We start from the raw sequence: 19,188 nt of genomic DNA on the forward strand, positions 1-19,188 counted from the left end.
TAAATTATTTATCATACACTATGAATTATTCAGTATTTACTATAAAATTTTTAGTATCTACTATGAATGATTCAGTAACTACTATATACATTCTTAGTATCTATCTACTATAATTTATGCAGCATCCATTTTGAATTATTCATCATCCACCTTGGATTATTCAGCATAAACTATTAATTATTCAGAATCCACTATGAATTATTCAGCATCCACTATGATATATTCAGCATCTACAATGAATTATTCAGCATTCACTATGAAGTATTTAGTAACTACTGTGAATTATTCAGTAACTAGTATAAAAATGTACATTTCCAGTATCTATTTACTATACATTTTTCAGCATCCACTATGAATTATTCAGCATCCACCATTATAAACTATTTAATATCCCCTATACATTGTTTAGTATCTACTACTATGACATACTATTTAGCATTGATTATATTATTATATTAATTATATATTAATTACAAAGTTCAACACAGTAATTGGTCTGCAGAAGCTTTTTCATCACTGTTATTATGATCAGTTTAAGACAAACAAAATGTAGCACATTCACCTGATCCTAACCACCGAGAGCCACTAAAAACCACTAAAATATCCACAGGAAGGAACTGGCCTCTGTAGCATCTATTTGTGACACAGGTGTGGCAAAAACCTGACCTTATTATCAGAAACAGTTTATAAAAGATAAATACACACTGCTTTTAATAGAAAAGAACAGTCAAAACATGAGTCATTCAGTACTTATTATAAAATATTCACTATTTTTTATCTAGTATAAATTATACATTGTCTAAAATGTATTATTATTTAGCAACTACTATGGATGTTGTACTATCTAGTGTGTATTATCAAAATTTAGGATCAATAATGAATATTCATTACATATTAATTTTAATAAAAAAAAAAGTTTTCACTTATTTAGTATCTATTATAAATGATTCAGTATCCACTATGAATTTTTCAGGATCTACTATGAACAACTAAGTATTTAGTAGTTATTTAGCATCTATTACAATCTATTCATTATCTACTCTAAATGCTACAGTATGTATTAGTATTTAGTATCTATTATAATTTATTCAGTATCCACTATAAATCATTCAGTATCTACTATGAATAATTAAGTATTTAGTAGTTATTTAGTATATTTTATAATTTATGCAGTATCCAATATGAATTGTTCAGTATATACTATGTATGCTTTAGTATTTAGTAGTTATTTAGTATCTTTTATAAGGTATTAAGTATACACTACAAATTGTTCAGTATATACTATAAAGGCTTCAGTATTTAGTAGTTATTTAGTATCTATGATAATTTATTCAGTATTCACAATTAATGGTTCAGTATCTGCTATGAATGATTGAGTATTTAATAGTTATTTAGTATCTATGATCATTTATTCAGTATCTACTATGAATTGTTCAGTATCTACAATAAATGATTCAGTATTCAGTAGTTAATAATTATAATTTATTCACTATCCAATACAAACTGTTCAGTATCCACTAAAAATATTTTGTACTTAGTAGTTATTTAGTATCTATTATAAACTATTCTGTATCCACTTTAAATAGTTTAGTTTATACTATGTATTTTTTCAGTATCTACTATTAGTTGTTCAGTGTTCAGTTTAATTATTTAATATTCAAATTATAGTCATACAAAGTCAAACACAGTCATCAGTCTGCAGAGATGAAGCTTTTTCATCACCGCTATTATGATCATATTAAGACAAACAAAATGTAGCACATTCACCTGATCCTAACCACCGAGAGCCACTAAAAACACTAAAATATCCACAGGAAGGAACTGGCCTCTGTAGCATCTACAACTGAACAGATGTTGAAGGATTATTATCCATCTTTTTACGCATTCGTCTTTATGACGGGAAGTGCACTGGAAGTGGAATTAATGCACAAAATACCGTTGTCATCTGTCCCATACCATCTCCATTCAGCCAGAGTAAAGCGATATTATGACAGGCCTGAGAGGGATTACACCAGGGAAAGACAAACATATAGAGCAACATCTGCTGAGCGAGACGCAGGGAAAATGTCAACAACGCCACTCGGGAACCAAGAATTCACTCTCCTCCCAACTAGCATTTTATATGACCTCAAAAGCATCCAAAAAGAGTCTATTGCACTTGAGTTCTTTACGCCAGAGGATGAAGGATGGAATAAAAGTTCCACTGCAGTTTTATGTAGAGGTTATTTAAAGTTTTAAAGTAGAAAGTTTTGATAGGTGTAGTGAATCCACAACCTTACAAATTAAGGTAGGTTTATCAATAGTTGTTAGTAAAGGTAATAGTCCTACAGTATATTGAATTATTACAATCCAAAAAACTATTTGAATGCTTTGCCTGGTTTAACAGTCGTTACATATGACAGATACAATCTCTTGAAAATAACTTCTTTCAGAACCTGTTAAAAAAATAGTTATATAGTTCATCAAAAAGGTATTTCTGTTTAAGTACAAAATAGTAACCTTTTAGTTAGGCTGCAGAGAGCCAAAATGATTTTAGGCATCCATTCCTCATTCATAGGCATTAGAAATAACTTGAATTACTCAAATGAATTATAATACTTGCTTTTATTATCATCCTCATAGGACATGTTGTCCAATATTTTTTTATATAGCAAGGAAATGTTAAATTATGTGCTTATAAAGGTTTTCATATTTGCATGTTTAATTTTCAAAAAGGGCTAATGAAAGAACAATGCACTATAAATTATTTAAGGAACCCAAAGGCATTTTATTTTACCAGATTTTCATTTATTCTTGATATGTTTTTATTAAGTGTATACCTACATCTGGCTAACCAGGACTGAGCATTTACAGTAGTAATCGGCAAAAGTGTCGAGGCTCTTTTGGAAGACACGCTCATATCCAGGGACTGTAGAGTAAACATGGTTGTAACTTAATGAGTGTGTGATAGACTAAAAAGGAAAGTAAACACAACAAATATATGTCATGCCAGTGGTGCACACAGCAAATGCCATTCATACTACTATATGCTGATCTTTACATGTTTTTTCACAATGTGATTTCTTAAGTAATTCAGATAGAAAATGTTGCACTCCCTTCCAATTAATGATGAACCTACTTTCTCTTCTGTTTCTTTTTATTCATTAACATTTAATTCCCAGTTCCTTTAAAGGGTTTAGTTGTTTTTTTATTGTGTTTGTTTAGCTCGTGGGCTAATGTTAGCATTAATTTATTTATAGCATTAATTATTTTTTGTGCATCTACCCACTGGGCACTTTGATTACACACTAACTACACAATTTGAATTTTACCAATCTATGCTGTCTTGCAGGAGCATTCTTATAATTGCATTTCATATGTTTTACAGTTTAGGTGCAGTACGACTGCTTATTTCGAGACATTGTGGGCCAGAATCCTTCAGTGGACACATGCTGAGTAATCACAGCATCCTCCTCCGGACACTGAAGCCACATTTCAAAAGCCTTTAGACTGCATCAGAGAATAATAGGCTGTTTTCAGTGTTGCTGGTGACTCAGCCTTGCTTTTGAATATGAATGAATGATTCTGAATGACTGTATTTCTCAAGTGAAGGCCTGAGATACGTCAATCTGTCCATAAACATTGGCAAACGTCTCCTACTCGCGATTTGATTCTGTCTGCGAAGGTCTAGCCATTCATTAAGTGACTAATTTGTGTGTGACGTGTTTGACCAGCTACTAAAAAGAGCGTTTTGTGAGCCGGTTAGAAATGTTCTGCAGAATGATACACAAATTATAGTTCTGTAAGAAAAGGTTTAATGCCAAATTAATTTTTTTAAGTTTTTTTCTGCAGTTTTCTGACCATTCAGTTTCAAATGATGATTTTTACATAATTTTATTTCCATTTTTTTTCCCATTTTCACCTTAATTTCACCCACTCAATAGGACTCCCCCTATCACTAGTGATGCCCCAACACACCAGGAAGGTGAAGACTAGCACATGCTTCCTCCGATACATGTGAAGTCATCCACCCCCTCTTTTCCAACTGCGGCTGATGGAGCATTGCCGAGCAGCATCATAGCGCACTCGGGGGAAAGTGCAGCGATTCGGATCTGATACATCAGCTCACGGACGCCTTCTGCAGAGTGACATCACCCTTTGGAGTGATGAGGGGAAAGAGCGCATCTACCCACCCGGAGAGAGCAAGACCAATTCATGTAGCCGATGGCAAGCTACATGAACAGGATTCAAACTGGTGATCTCCTGATCTTAGTGGCAGCGCTTAGCACTTTGGACTACTCTGAGCCACCAAATGATTATTTTTTAAAAGATTATTTCAATACTTAATAAAAGAAAACCAATTTCACCTTTTAAAGTAAAGCACATAGTGTTATCAGGACACACAGAATGGTCAAAAGCCGAAACTGTTAACTTTTAATTACACAGTTAATCTTTAATACAGAGTAAATCTGTTAGTGCTGAATTAGCTCTGTAAGTGCTCGCTTTGCAATATAATTATAATAATAACAACAAGCTGCATGAATTTCTGACAGTGACCACATATGTTCATATGTCCGTGCACTTTAACGTCTGTGCTGAACGCTGTTCACACCGTGTGAAGGTCAGCACCTCGTTTGGCCCGTTAAGAGGCGCAGCATCGAGTCCAGAAGCTACCTGTCCCTCTACCTAGGTCTCCTGATCCTGAGAAAAGACATCTTGTGTGCTCCTTACATAACACTCATGAGCTCTTATTTATATCCTATAGCCACAGCTTAGCCCCATAGAGCCTCACTGTAATCCTGAGAAGGAGAGGGCGAGGGACAGCCAGAGAGATAGATAGATCGAGAGAGAGAGAGAGAGAGAGAGAGAGAGAGAGAGAGAGAGACTGAATAGAAGAAAATGAACCCTTAAATAATATGAAAGACTTAGGAATATTACTGCAATTATATTTGACTATTCAAATATACTTTTAACTACATTAATCGCATAACAAATTACATTTCCACTATGATTTACATTCTTTGTAGACAGCTTCCTACTTTTTTTCCATTTCTTCAAATTCCAAGCAATGATAACATGGAAAATGTCTAAAGGATGCAAAACAGCCCTGTACATACAACAATAACCCATACACCAACCACAATGCATGAAATTCAAATCAGACCATGGGTGACTCCACTATTAGGGTGCCATATGTGTCCCACTAATGGAACATTCAAAATATGTATGTAAAGTAAAGGTAAACTACATTTTTGGCTCATTTGCCAAACTACAATTTACCTTTTAGGAATATTTGCTGCTTCTTTCCAATAAACTATAAACTCTCTACATCTGCTGTGATCATGTATGTTCTATATGTTACAGTATGTTGCACATCTCTGCACCGTTTTTTCACTATGCACATTTCATTGTACCGTATTAGAACTGTTCTGCACTGTCTGTTAAACTGTCTAGTCTGTTGTATTTATTGAAGTGTTATAGTTTTATGTTGCACTTATTATTGTTGTCTATTGTATTGTTGTTCCATGTTGCACCATGGTTCCGGAGGAAAGTAATTTCATTACACTACACGTACCTGTACTCAGATGTAATGACAATAAAAGGCTCTTGACTTGACTTGACCTTTACATCTACATATTTAAATGCTTTGTATGATAATTGTATTATCTTTGCATTTATGTTTTAATGCTAATGTTTTTAACATCTAAAGATAGGATCATTATTATACGATGTATTTTTATTGGTAATGGAAAAGCATTTTTAGACTTTTAGACAGAGTTTTTGTCTGCACTGTAGCTTCCCATCCACTGTTTTTACTCACTAAAAGCAGGGCTTTGGAGATTTTTCAAAATAAAAGTGTTCAGTGTTTTCATGTAGATTGTTAGAGCAAAGCTTAATGCTCTAACTCTTGACTTCATAATGCATGTATGTTTCTACCTAAACCTCTAAAAGTACCTCTTTACTCCCTGTATAGTCATAAAACTGCAGCATCTACATGCTAATGTTAATTATATTTCTTATTTTGACTACTGTTTTTTTCACATTTATAGTTTAGAATACTCTACTTCGATCAATTTAAAATCCATTTAAATCTATTTCATGACTGGGACAGCACACTACACAGGGAGCTGGGTGCAATTTGAGATTCTTTTCTCTTTATGGCATGAAATATGTTAGATACTATCACCTCATACAGGGCTAGCATGATGTGCTAGCATGTGTAAGTATTGCTGTCTTTCTGCTGACAAAAATAAAAAACAAAGCTAGGGAAATCTGCAGATACATGTGAAGATCATTGATTTCGTTCTGGTTTTGTTGATTTCTATCTTTTATTAAACCATTAATATTTTAATATCACATTGTTTACTCATCATGCATTATACTGATATTTTAATAAAAAAATCAGTGTTAAGTACTTTGAGAAGCATGGTAATATAATAAATGTATACATAAAAGTTGTACTTTTTTTTTTCAAAGTGGTTTAAAATGTGTGTGATCATGAATTAGATTTCAAAAAAAAAAAAAAAAAACAATACCCTGAAACTACATGGACTAAATGACACCATAATTATGGTCATTTTATTCTCTAAAAAAGTCTCTCCACTCAAAATCTGCACTTTCCACTTCAATACTCTCTTTGTTTCAATGGACTTAATGTCAGAAATCATTCATATTAAACTAAGCACAAGAATGAAGCAGTGCCAGCTCAAATTGTCCTCACACTCTGTCCCTCCATACCTACTTTCTTTAACCCTCCATAAAGCACTGAAGATCTTAATATCATGTCAACAGATTTGAGTTAAGAAGGAATAAAGTTCCTCCTCCGACACCCATCAACCTCCCCTCAAATCATCCTCACACTGTGTTCTTCTGAAGTGACTTCCTTTAACACTGCAGCATTTAGCCTGCCACTGACCTTTGATTTAAAAATGCTAAATGGCTATGACATTTAGCTTGAACAAGCTATTACCAAACCAATATTTGATAAACAAATAATTGTGGAGACAGAATAGAGCAGCGATTCAGTGTCTTCTGTGCATGCCAGCATGATAACACTTAACTAACTAACAACTGAGCAAAGGAATGTAGATATGTCCCAAATTTAAGACTAAAAGCAAATAAAAGATTAGAAGCTTTACTAGCTAATAGCTAGCTTACTGCCTAGTTAGCATCATTTCTAAAAACTCCCACATTTACAGTATGAGCTTGTTTGCCAATGTAGTGGAGATCTGAAAATTGTATTAAGTGTGCATAGTTACAAATTATTTGTTAACATTGCTGAGAAAAAAGTATCCTAGCAACAATGTTCACAGGGTTTACAATTTGATATACAGCTCTGAAAAAACATTAAGAGACCAGTTTTTAAATCAGTTTCTTTGATTTTGCTATTTATAGGTATATGTTTGAGTAAAATGAACATTGTTGTTTTATTCTATAAACTACGGACAACATTTCTCCCCAAATTAAAAATAACAATAATGTCATTTATAGCTTTTTATTTGAATGAAAATGAGAAATGGCTGAAATAACAAAAAAGGTGCATAAAGTTCAAATGTCAAATAATGCAAAGAAAACAAGTTCATAATTCAATATTTGTTTGAATAACCCTGGTTTTTAATCACAGTTTTCATGCATCGTGGCATGTTCTCCTCCACCAGTCTTACACACTGCTTTTGGATAACTTTATACCTGCACTCCTAGTGCAAAAATTCAAGCAGTTCAGCTTGGTTTGATGGCTTGTGATCATCCATCTTCCTCTTGATTATATTGCAGAGGTTTTCAATTTGGAAAAATCAAAGAAACTTTTAATTTTCAAGTGGTTTCTTATTTTTTTTACAGAGCTTTATTGCAATATATTGCGACCGCTTTAACCAAAATTTAGAAAAAAGGGTATCATATCATATCATATTTATCAAAATCTGAGTACATAAAAAGTTTACTTTTTACACAATCAGATCAGAGTATTATATTGCTATATAGTGGGTGGGATTTAAATGCAACACAAAATATGATACAGTACCACAAAACAAAATATCATGATTTTTTAATCTGTCAATTTTTCTCACATCCCTAGTTTCCTCAGTAGATGATAAAGAGACAGTCACACACAGCTTTGCACAGCCAACCAAAAAACAATAAAAAGGATGCGGTTCATAAATAGCCTTTGGTGAGTTATTTTTTACTAAGTTACTAAAGTTTGTACACTTAAATTAGACCTGATGACGAATTTCTCCATATTATTTCAGTATTTCCCTTACATAAAGTTGCAACAGAAGAACCATTTGGTTTCTGTAAAAAAAAAAAATGCCTAAAAAAAGAGATGACTACATAGGTGTGAAAAACCCTTCACACTGTGTAGAGTAAAGGCACAATAACTACAGTACATACACTTTTTACTACAGCCATGGCATAAAAAAATTTAATTTAGTTTTATTCAAGTTTTAGTCAGTTTTGCCAGCTGAGCTAGGTTTGTTATTTTACACCCGTCAAACTCAAAGCATATATTAATTAACACCTATACAAAAACCTGTTCACAGACCTTATAAAGAGATCAGGTTTCATTTTGTCACATTGATGAAAAATGTACAGTATAAGAGTGACTCAACAAATGCAATAACGATGAATCAGAGTGATGTAAATATTGTGGTTTATGGTATATGGTATTTTCCATTCATTTCCATGTCTTGGTAAATGATTTTAGAACACAAAAACTGCAAGTCATCACCCAACCTTTCAATAAAAGGCTGGACAATTGATTTAGCATGATAGAAGCTGGAGCCCCATTGCTGTTGTTTTGCCCTAAAATTGTTGGGCCCTAAAATCACTAATTCTGCACAAAACAAAATGGCTCTTTAAAGTCGGAGAGATTTTTTTTAAAGAAATCGACTAATTCTTTTTTTAGCATCCCCCCAAAGAGCTGTAAAATTCACCACACTGTAAATAAGAATGCTGCTGGTGGCTAGGGGAATATTTTTAGCAAAGGTCAGTTATTAGTGACCTTTGCTAAAAATACAAAGGGCCTTCTCTCTTTCTGGCCTGATTTTAATACACAGCTCATCTCCGATCCTCTCAAATGGAAAAAAAATAAATAAAAATGGCGACATCTACCATATGCTGTGCTAATTCACTACTACCCATATTACCCTTTTAACAGCAATAAAGCATTTTCTTGACAGTATAGACAGCCACTCCTTTAACAAAAGCAGAATAAACACAGTTTAATAAATAAACAGATGTTCCAATACTTTTGTCCGTTTACTTTCAGCCTACTGCAGTTCAGCTCCGCCCATTTGTGCTTAAGTTACAAGGTGTGTGTTTCAGCCTAGACTGCTTTTTATGAATCGTAATACAGGGAAGCCAATGAGAATTGAGTTTGTTTACATATATCAGATCAACAAAAACTGATCAATTCTGAGGCATAAAGAAAGACTGAAAATTTGTCAGGTAGAAATTAAGCTATTTTTGGTGCACAAAAACCACAAGATATAAGTAGATTAGTGTGGGGGGATTAAAGCACATAAATGATGTAGGATATGGGCTCCTGAATTAAGGATATAAAAATTTAAATCAACCCTTCTATCAGGTTCATTTGTCAGAATCAGCAGTGGTGTTCCCGGGTCATATTGACCCGTCGCATGTTTAATTATCCAAAAGATATCTGAAAAAAAATCCTAACAAGCAGTGTGAATATTTCATTACTTACTCCATTACATATTATTATCAATATAATTAATATTTAGTGTAATAGTGTTCCTTACCTCTAACAGGTAATGGTTCCATTAGGATAATTCACTTGTTTTTTATTTAAAAAAAATACATAACTTTTTTTTTAAATGTTTCCCTGCTTCATTACTTTTGAAAGACCAACATATAAAACAGTAGTTTTACATAACATTGCAATTTTGTTTTAGTTTAGTTTTTGCCGGGGGTGGTTGGAAATATTTGAGATTAACCATTTTCATATTATATGTTGATTACACTAACTAAGGCAAGCAGAAGAAGTTTCATACTGAAAAAATACTTTTAAACTTTTTTTTTGATCTTCAAACTTCAAGACTGGTCATTTTAACCCGTGACATTACAGATGTTAAAATGAAAAAATATGCTGTGCTTATTCACGAATACCCATATTATGGTATACATTTCATACTCAGAGTCCAGACACTAGGCTGCAAAACAGTGCATTTTTAGAAGTTTTTCTAGATACATGAATCTAGCATACACATCTAGTATACAGCAAATGAACAAGACCCTATTGGCACCATGCCTAACGTCAGGTGTGGGTTAGCTAGAGGGGTATAGAGCCACCCAGAACTGAGCTGTGAAGCAATGAAAATATGTTCTCTAGAATGATGGTTCTCCATCCAGTTCTCTTGGTATGAGGTGGGGAGTTGTGGATGGTGAGGTGATGTGGTGATCATCTAACATCCTGACCTCACTAACACTCTTAATGCTTAATGCAACCAAATCCTCACAGCAATAAAGCCTTTCCTTGACAGTAGAGACAGCCACTCTGATAAAAGCTTTTTATATATATATTGTGTATCTACCTTTGCAGCCCACAGCTGTTTAGCTCTGCCCATTTATGCTAGTTATAAATTATAAAGTGTGTTTCAGCTAAGACTATTTTTTTATGAATCACAATAAAGGGAAGCCAATCAGAATAGAGTTTGTTTACATATATCAGCCTAAACAAAACTGACAGATTCTGAGGCATAAAGTTAATCAGAGCTATTTTGGTGCACAACATCTTGTGATATTTATAGACAAGTTGGGGGAAATAAAGGTCATAACAAATTAAAAGTATAGGCTTTTGAAAAAATAGAAATATATGTTTCAGTTATGTAAAAAAAACAAAAAAAAAAACAAAGCCACAGCATCAATTTTGTATGAAAAAAATGTTAATTATATCTAATTTCTACTATACTGTCATTCTGCTTGTCCAGCACAAGGTCACCGAGTTTCAATTCCATCTATTTTTTTCATTCTGACATAAAACGAATCAAGCATTTCTCTGTTTCTGAGGCCAGAATCGTTTAGCCTGACTTCTTTTGCTCTCTTGTTCACATTCAATCCCAAACCTCAACTTCTGAAACCATCAATCTGAGGCTAAAATTAGCGTGAACTCTGAGTAAACTACCCTTTTTTAACCCCACTACAATCCTCTGTCATTCCTGGAGTCTGAAGAATCTGTGAGAACGGCGCTGGAACTCAGCAGCGGAGTGTGTTCTGTCGTTGCGGCCGTGTGTGATGACGGCAGAGCGGGTCTGTGCCGCTGGGAGTGAGGGTAAATATTTGTTTGGGTCATATTTTTAGCGCAGAGTACGCTGGAGACGAATGAGTGAAAGTATCACATGTTGCGCAGATTAGTATTCACAGACAGTATACACAGGAGCTCAGGCATGAAACAGCTGCAAGCCGGAGCTAATGATGCTCATTTTCTTGCCATATACACACAGCTTTCTTTGCTTTTGGGGCATGTTTAACCTTTGCATAGGCCACAGTGAAAAATGGAACCATCAGTACATTTAATGTTAACATGTCAACTCTATTTCTGTAGCAAAGTTCCCTAAAAAAAAAGGAAAATCACATTTTGAAGGTGGAAGGAGCTTATATTTAATATTCGTACTTAAATAATTATTCTCTAGTATTATTTATCTACAACTTCATGTTCAGCTTGCTGTGAACTACCATGTTTCTATCACTGTTGTTATTGTTAAAAGCACTGCAAACGTTTTGAAATGGAAACACATTCAGGATATACACTGCCATGCCAAGTTGTGAGGTGTTATCTTGTAAATGTGACCAAACATGGGCCAGCATGCTCATGGCAAGGCAATGTGAATTATTGCATCCAATTTTAAATGTTGGGATGCCAGGAATCACATCCACATTGAATTCAGGAGGCCCCACACACATATCCTACAGGTCGGTGTAGAGTGTTCAACTTTTATGGCACATGGCAAAAGTCATGGGACGAGACATTAGTTCCACTCTGTCCCATTACATTTAGGATGTCAGTTTAGTTCACAGCACTTTAGAAATGACTATTTTTGGATACTATATGATGCTTAAAAAGGCTTATTTACAAGATTTTCTCCAAAAAGAAGAACCAAAAAGACCCATTTATTTTAATGTTAACATTTCTTGATTCTTTACAGAACCACTGCCAGATTGCATCCCTTGCATGTTTTAACAAACAGACATAAAAGTTCTATGAGGAACCATCTAAAAAAGGCTTTTCTTACATCTGGAGAACATTAACACCAGGCAAAAATCCCTTACATATATATATGGTTCTTTAAGTTGCAATTGTTCTATCTTAAGACAGACAAAACAAGTCTTTTAGGATGTCTTCCTTTTAAAAGAGTGCAAATGACAATCCTTAAATATTAATAAAAAAAGTGATGGATCATAGAAAATGCTCTTTATTATTAAAAGATAAAAGCTGATTAAACACAGAACTACGGCATTAAAGAGTTAAACGCTTTGATTGGAAAGTGTAGCCCCTCTGTCGGGTAATGCACTGCTCTTCATTAAATATTCATACCGGCCCGACGCTTCACATGAACAGATATGCCATTCTGATGCACAGCAGCGCATTACACCCAAACACTGAGCTCCACATGTCGCTGAGGTTCAGCAGCACTCTCAGACAATATTACAAGGAATATATTGCAAGCAATTACACTCTAGCTCCTGAGGCTGGACATTTTAAAGCATCTCCACTCACAACAGTTTTTCACTCTGATTCAGTTCAATTTCAACAACGTCTCTTCAGCACGGTTTCTTGAGGGTGGGTGTGTCCAAACTGCACCCAGAGGCCTCTTTTGAAGAACTTTACTGAAATACACTCATTATGCAAATGAGCCTATTAACTGATCGCTACCCTTCACTGGTATCCACATCTTTAATTCTTTACATTCTTTAAAAACTGACCAAGCCTCAGTGTGCATCTTCAAATAAAAAATTTAAGATAGTCATATTTATCTGTCTGTCTGTCAATCTATCTGTCACTCCATATTTCTGCCTGTTTATATATCTGTTTAACCTTTTCAGGCTTATACAGACAATATCTTTTAACATGTTAGATAAACTGATATGGACAATCTGTAAACTATTAAACTAAACTAGAATTGGGTTTAGAATTGAGATTTTGTACAGTAGTAGCCTGGAAAGATTTCCCTTGTTTGGGTGCCATACAGGATGGTTTGAGTGCTCAAAAACATCCTCATAAAAAAAAAACACTTCCTGGTTTCAAAATTGTAGAAAACGTAGATTTTTCATGCCATTAAAACATGCCTGCAAAAGTGAGAAAGGATTAAATAAGGTTTCCTACAGTGACCACTGTGCCTTAAAGGGTTGTCTGTCTGTTTAACTGTTTGTTTAACTGTGTGTATTTTTTTTATTTGTCTGTATATGTTTTTCTTTTTCATTATCAAGCTGTCTTTCTCTCTGTTTACCTCAGCTATCTATGTGACTGACTTTTTTTCTTTATGTCTGTCTGTCTGCCTATAACACTCTCCTCCTCGTCTCCCTGATGGAGTGGGTGGCGTAGTCGGCAGCATGTTCCTCAGGTGCAGCACAAAAGCAAGGAACAATAAAAGACAATAAAAGAACAGCCTGCAGCTTTAATCCCACTCTAAACACACCCCCTTTGTGCAACTCTCCTTTGTGCAATGCCGCTACTGAGCCACTGATAAATCAGCAGTTAGGTCACATCCTAGTCCTCACCTGCACTCGTTTACTGTGTTTACCAACGGCCCTCTCACTTTCAGCAGAAAACAGCAGAGCTACGAAACATACCTGGATACTTTCCACTCTCTTCAATCACTCTCTTCAATCACACGCCTGCAGGGTGATGCACCAGGCCCCGACTTCTCTTTCTCTCTTTCTTTTTCTTGTGGGTGTCTCTTGCTCTGTCTGTCACGTTTTGCTCTTTCTCAACTCTGTCTGTGACTTTCTTGTCTGTCTATATCCTCTCTATCTCCGTCTCTCTCTTCTTCTTTTTCTATTTCTTGTGCCTTCACTGTTATGCCCTTTGGGTTGTGTGATGCACCAGGCCCATTTCTTTCTCTTTGTCTCTCTCTCTTTCTCTGTCTCTCTCTCTCTTTCTGTCAGCTTTGCATCCTGCAAGTGTGTGAGCTTAAGTTTTTCAGTTGCATTGCAAAAGAGGAAGCGCCACAACCAAAGCCTGAGATACGCCCCTTTTCTCTCTCTCTCTCTCTCTCTCTCTCTGTCCCTCCTCCTACGAATGCCTCTAGGGCTTCGCTGAACTCTCCCACAGCGCTCAGCCGCTCGTCTCTCAATTTCATCATCCCTGCAGACGCTTGTAATTTTCCGAGCACCCATTTTAGGTCTCTTTTTCTTCTCTTCTTTCACCCCTCCAGCCCCTTCAGTAGTTCAATAGAAAGGCACAATAATTTTTTTTTTTTTTTTTTTTTACATTTGTCAGATCACTTTTTCAGCTCTTGAGGAGCTGCCCTATCACATCAGGCCTTTAGATTATGTCACAGTGCAGAACGTGCACCCTGACTGACTGACAAGGGACAAAGACAAAAAGAGAAAAAAAAAAAAAAAACAAGGCCAAGCTACTTCCTGCAACCCGAGATGCTTCACAGAGTGCAGAGAGATAGAGGGTCTATTATAATCTGACTGCTGAATTTAACAGAACCTGTTCAGCAGAAAAAATAAGTTTTCTCTAGAACTAATTTAGAACATACAAATAATATAACACTGCACTCTAATTTAAAATTATATTAAAATTTCCTGTATGCAGTGTTTTTTATATCTATGTCGTCAGAAATGTAATTATTCTGAACTTCTGAAATTAAGAATTGGTAACAACCTTGTAAGCACAGTGGCTGTAAACAGACTGGATTTAAATTTTTATTATTGTAACTACAAATATTAACATTTTTAAATCTGTAACTAAAATCAATAGTTTGAGAACTACTTTACATTATTCAGTAAGTACCCTACTATGATCTGTTCAGTATCTACTATGCATTATTTAGTACCTATTATGGATTGTACCGTGTGTGCTATTGATTATTCAGTGTCTACTCTACAGAGTAACTATTTAGAATCTACCACGAACTATTCAGTCACTACTGTGAATTATTCAACAACTACCATGCATTATTCATTCTCTATTACACATTATTCAGCATTTACTACAAATTATTTTGCATTATCCATTGCAAACTTGTAACAATCTCTTTCGCATTGCTCAGAATCTATTACAAATATTTTAGTTCTGCTGCTATGAAAGTATAATAGTGTGATTTCTATAGTTAGGGGGATGAGAAAACAAGTGCTTATAGATGCATCGTATTAAAATCCCACCCTGCGAAAAGGTCAGTGGTGCTACTGAGGTTTAAAACAGCTGAAGTGACACCATTCACCACTTTGAACCTCAAAGATGTAATCACTGCAGAGTGTTCTCCTCTCATAGCAAACCCTACTAATAGTATTTTTTTTATTATTATTAGTTTATTTTCCTTTTTTTTACTACACACCATTCAAAAACTCCTGTTGCTCTCTGCTCAGTGAGTGACTCATGATGGGCAGACCAACAGCGATGGTCAAAAATGATCTGGAATAAAATGATGTCCCATTTGGGTTCTTTAAACATTAATGTACATTGCCATAAACATTAAAATGCTGTGTTTCTTTCTCTTGTAAAGTTGCATTTTTTTTTAGAGTTATGAGGGTTTGCATCTTTAGCAGTTATACATTGGTACATCTACAGGGAGCAATGAACACTTGGAAAGACTCTTTAGTTGTCCCTAAAGTATTTAATCATTTAAAAAAAATCATTAAAGTTATATTATGGAGATGAACATTATTAACTTGATATAAAGCTATACTACTAGTTACAAGCAATTCCCTAGAGATGTCATTCTATGCCAGTGACTATTTATTGAGCAGTACATCTCATCACTGACTGGTTCAAGCTCTTGTTTCTCTTGTTTTACTGGAAATGAATCAGAACGTGATGTTTATCTAGGACTCCACTTTTGTTTCTATTATTTTTTGTCTATTATCTGCTTCTGTAGTGTTGGAGAGCATCCTCATTTATCCTCAACAGCTTTAACTTGTCAACAGTCTTCCATTGCTTACTACACTGAATTTATTGCAACCTAAATAAATTAAGGTGTGTGGGTGTGGGTTGTTGGGGTAATACGTATTAGGATGTGGATGTAGAAAGAAGATTAAAGCCTTCATCCAGTCTTCTGCTCACTTCAGCTTACCAACAACTACTTCAAAATCTGTAGGACTCTGAAAGCTTCTTGAAAAAGCCCTCACCAATCCCTGCATCAGAAAGTTTTGTTGCATGCAACAAGGTCATGTTTCAGGTTTTGTTAGGGTTTGTCAGGTTTGGTGGGTGGGGGTGCTCTTCCTCACTTCCTGTGGTGGCTCATCTGTGCACCTGATGCTTCCAGAATGACACAGAGAGAGATAGAGCTTCTGAAAGAGAAGAGGAAAAAAGAAGAAGAAGACTCACCTCAGGTAGTAGGTGTTACTGCTGCTCGTGCTTGTGCTGCAAGGGTTTAGATGTCCATAACCTGGTGAAAGTCCCGAATGGATAAAAGCTCAGTCCCACAGGCTTCAGAAGAACAGAGACAGGCAGGTAAAGTGATGGATGGAGTGATGAATGGATGGATGGTTGGAGGGATGGAGCAGCAGCAGCAACAGGTAGAGTGAGAGCCAGAGCCAGAGACAGAGACAGAGAGCAGATATACCACAGCCTCCACTCTTAACTCCAGCAAGCACACTGCAAGCACTCAGCCTTCAGCTTAGCTCTCAGCTCCAACTGCCTGTGACGTCAAAGGACCCCCTCCCTCCCGCTGGTCACGTGATCCCAGCTCGAAAGCCTATGAGAGCCGCCGTTTCCTTGGCAACAGGAACTCAGCATTCACGGCGCGACTCAATGGGCCGCATGCCGTCCCCCATGTTCACTTCACTTCTGCACTAAAACTGTCAGAAGAAGCACAACAAACATTAGGCAATGCAGACTGATGAGGACAGCCATAAATCTTTGGACACGCTGGCTCTCCTCAAACTATGTGGAGATGTTCTGTAATCTCTTTGAGTGTTTTTTTGACACTGTATGACGTACTGTCCTCAACAAAAATGGACAAAATTTGTTCGACAATGGAAAAAAATATATTATTGTTGAACAAAACAGACCAAAACAGACCGTTATGAATTCCAAGTTGGTCTAAGTTGGTTTATGCTGATCTGGTGTTGACTGACCAGTATACCAGTGTTCAAAACACAAAATCATTGGTTTATTCTCTCCTCAAACGTGAACATGTGGAGATGTTCTATAATCTCTCAGAGATTTGCTTATGTGGTTTCTGACATTGTTTCTGACAACTGTTATCAACAAAAAATGGACAACAAATATTGGTTTATGCTACTAGTTTTGTGCTGGTTGACTAGTATACCAACACTACAAATGCTGCTTCAGACTGGTGTGTTGCTGACTGGCCAGCATACAAGTGTTCAAAACACATTAACACTGGTTTATGCTGATCTGGTGTTGGTGCAATGCTGGTTAGCCAGTTTACCAGTGATCTAATTAAACACAACCTATACTGGTTTATGATGGTCTACTGCTGCCTGACGAGCATACCAGTGTACAAAACACAACAAATACCGGTTTATACAGCTCTGGTGTTGGGTGTAGTGCACGTTGACCAGTATAACAGAGTATAAAACACAACAAATGTTGGTTTATGCCAATCTGGTGTTGGTGTAATGTTGATTGACTAGTATACTAGGGTTTAAAACACAACCCATACGGGTTTAGGTTGGTCTTGTGCAGCATAGTGCTGGTGCACCAGTCTACCAGTTTTCAAAAGACACTAGTACTGGCAGGACTGGGTTTTACTAGTTGCCCAAATACTGGTTTATGCTGTTCTAATGCTGGCTGACCAGCATACCAGAGTTCAAAACACACAAATACTGGTTTATGCTGGTCTAATGCTGGCTGACCAGCATACCAGTGTACAAAACACAACAAATACAAGTTTAGGCAGTGCTGGTGATGGTGTAATACTGGTTGACAAGTACACCAATGTTCAAAACACACAATAACTGGGTTATGTTCGCTTAGTGTTTACATAGTCCTGGTTTGTTGTGTTTAAATACACAACAAATACTGGTTTATCCTGGCTTAGTGTCGGCGTGGTGCTGGTTGACCAGTTTGCCAATGTTTAAAACAAAACAATGGATTCCTTAATCCATTTGTGATATTTTTGCACAGGAGATGCACATCCGGCACACAGAATCGTATACATTTAATAAAAGCATGCAGAAGCATGTGCTTAATGTGTTTTTGAGCCTGACTGCTGTGTAATGCACTGTGCAGAACCCAACCGGCCAAGTCTGAGAGCAGATGTCCCCTCACATTGGAAGCCATGCTTTACTTAAGGAGATTAAGTTCATCAAAGCCTCTTCTCATTAGCCTTAAATCACAAGGACTTTTTTCTTAATGGCTTCTTAAGGCCCAGTGCACGGCTGCTTGCTGACTCAGGCAGCTGCGTGCGTCTCCCGGTGCACAGCATGAGTCGCGCAATATGACACTCATGCAGACATTTGCATCATTTTTTGCATGTGTAAAAAGGCCTGTACGGATGGGTATGAAATTAATCGGCAGGATTGCATACATATGAGAGTGAGGGAGGGTTTGGATTCTGTACATACATAAATAAATCAATATAAACATGCATATATTTAATATGCCTGCATAATTCAGTGGTTGAGAACTGACTGTAAACAGTTCTTCAGGGCCAAATTTGATGTATAATAGTTCATTACAGAGAAACATAAAGAGAAAAAAAATCCTGTGCATTGCCGTGCATGTATCCCTGCATCATGAATGGATTTTAGACCCACAATGATGATATAACAATGTCTCTGGCATCAGGCATCCCAGATATTGATAACCATTTGGTGTGACGGCTTTCTGTGAGGGGGCTTTCAGAAGCATTAAACTCTTAGGAACTCTGCTTCCATTAAGCAATTCTGACTCTGCAATTTTGTCTCACTGCTGAAAAAAATACAGCATAGTCATCTTGACCATCATGGGGTATCTATATTTGACTCATCAAACAAAAAATGACTTTTGGTTTGAACTGGTTGTTTAACTGCTTTACAATTTTGATCAACTTATTCAAATATGATAACAGTATGACC

At 35.9% G+C, this 19,188-nt stretch overlaps 1 protein-coding gene across 2 annotated transcripts in view; it reads right to left on the reverse strand.

The window, feature by feature from the left end:
• The window catches only part of ncaldb (neurocalcin delta b), a 38,290-nt gene extending 21,550 nt beyond the window's left edge, over positions 1–16,740 (reverse strand). Inside the window, exon 1 of one of the 2 annotated variants that reach the window (XM_007254672.4) lies at positions 16,490–16,740. The gene's annotated coding sequence lies outside the window, so the exon portion shown is untranslated. Of the gene's footprint in view, positions 1–13,785; positions 14,371–16,489 lie in introns of those variants that run through there. The other variant, XM_007254673.4, reaches the window with a different exon arrangement.
• Between the last annotated feature and the right edge of the window lie 2,448 nt (positions 16,741–19,188).

Source organism: Astyanax mexicanus, chromosome 3, assembly GCF_023375975.1.
Source record: "Astyanax mexicanus isolate ESR-SI-001 chromosome 3, AstMex3_surface, whole genome shotgun sequence".
NCBI classification, from domain to species: Eukaryota; Metazoa; Chordata; class Actinopteri; order Characiformes; family Acestrorhamphidae; genus Astyanax; species Astyanax mexicanus.